The sequence below is a fragment of the Loa loa genome (assembly GCF_000183805.2).
Source record: "Loa loa unplaced genomic scaffold supercont3.510, whole genome shotgun sequence".
In the NCBI taxonomy this organism is placed as follows: domain Eukaryota; kingdom Metazoa; phylum Nematoda; class Chromadorea; order Rhabditida; family Onchocercidae; genus Loa; species Loa loa.
In genome coordinates, this window is record NW_018108690.1 from 23142 (window position 1) to 25339 (window position 2198).

The following is a 2198-nucleotide window of genomic DNA, read 5'->3' on the forward strand; positions in this document are numbered from 1 at the left end:
TTACATTGCAACATGAGATTCAACAGGAATGATGTGATGAGAGCACATATGAAGATTCATCTCCTTAATAGGCCCACATTCAACTGCACTGTATGCGATAAAGTTTACCTGTTGGAATCCACTTTGAAATCACATTTGAAGAATCACGTGATGAACTGACAGATGTATTTTAAACCGAAGCACGCATTGCTATTTCTGGTGTTGCTGTATTTTCTGTAAGATAAATTCGTTTTTCCTCGTTGTATTGTTATCATTGTATTGTTTTATTTACGGATTATTTACGCATTCCTTTACCATTTTTTTATTATTTCTCTTAGTGAATAAAGTACCTGGTTTCGTGTCCACTTGCAGCTTAATAGCTTTTTCATTATTAATGAATATATGACAAGCAGGTTACTTACATGCCATGCGTGATGAACTTGCAATTAAGTGTTACTGTTATTAAATTACTGATGAAATGATACTGTCTCATATGAATTCCTCACTCGATTATAGCACAAATAACATGGAAGTAAACTTTTGGCAACGTTCAATGCAAATTTATATAAAATATATATTTTTATTACATAATTTATATATATATATATATATTTGAAGAAACAAATTTATGTATAATGCAATAATAGCAACGTTTAATAGAAATTTATTCATCATAATACTAGAATAGATTTAATGTTGAGATAAGTTTGATCAAAATTAAAAATTTCAATTTTTCTCTTTCAATTTTTGTTTTCCCTTTTTTGGGAAAACAAAAATTGATATTTCTGAGGGAAAGAATAATTAGATCGTTTTAGGTACAAAATAATTTAACCAAAAGAAATTCTATGTTTGACAGCGAGTTCAATGCATTTCAAATCAAAATACATATTGCTATTTTGTTGAATTTTCTATAAGCTAAATTCATTTTTCCTTATTGTATTGCTAGCATTCTATTGCATTACATATATCGTTCCTCTACCGTTACCTTATTATTTCTCTTCTCTTAGTGAATAAAATTCGCCGTTTCATGTCTACTTGCTGTGATTTTCGATAGTAATCAATGTATTAGATTATTAAAACAGAGTAAAATTGGCGAAAACTTTGTCAAAAAGGGGATCCGCTCTTACGTAAGAAGACTTATACAGGTTAGAAGCCATTCAACTGTTTGGAGTGCAACAAGAAGGCCATCTGTTGCATTCTCGATGATATCTGGGTTTATGAAAAGAGAAAGCAAAAAGATGGAAAGATTTTATGCAAAGTGCTAATATTTTTTAGATATGATGGTAGAAACTGTGGTAGCATTTTGGATAGTACGATCTCGAAATGTCAGTTTATTCATCACCATTTTCATTTCTTTCCTGATTTCTTCTACCAACTTACCTAAATATCATTAATATTACAGTATTACACTAAGATTACAATCAATAAAGCTCAAAGCTTCGGAATATCTCGTTGAAATTGGAATTTACATAGTGTCGCGAATCCCGATTCGCGAGATTCCAACCATACCCCAAACAAACAAATAAATTTCTTGTAAATAAATCTCAACAATAGTGTAAACCATTTAACCAATTTACATTCTTTAAAATTATTTCCCATACGTTTCTTTTTTATCTTTGTCTAACGGAAATTCACATCTTTATTTTAATGACAAAGAATGTCCAATTTGCATGTCAACCTTCCCATCTGATCTTGTTACAATGCTTATTATGTAATTGGATCTTTACAGTTTCCTTTGTATCTAAATGAACACCCTTTTTTAAGGTTTTATTTAAACTACTCCCACTCTCTAATGCATATAAACCCTGTAAATCGGTTAAAACTCAAATAAAACCCAATACAACACAACACAACCCAATTCAAAACAGCCCAGCGGATCTTAGGAAATTTCAATTCGACTCATTTTAAATTTATGAAATCCCTCTTTTCACATTTTCTTTTCACTTTCACTTTATTCATTTTATTATTGTGTTTGTTTTATTTCAGTGTATAATCAATTAACTTCTCATTCTATTTCGTCAACAAATTTATTTGGGAAAAATTTTCCAGATATTTCCAGATTATTTATTTATCTCAGTTTTATCCCAAACATTATTATCATTACTAGGAATTGTTCGACACATAAAGTCAACTTACTAATTGATTAAAAACGATTGGGTCAACTGTACCAATATATCAGATCAGTGACGACTTACTAATTGATTAATAACGATTGGGCT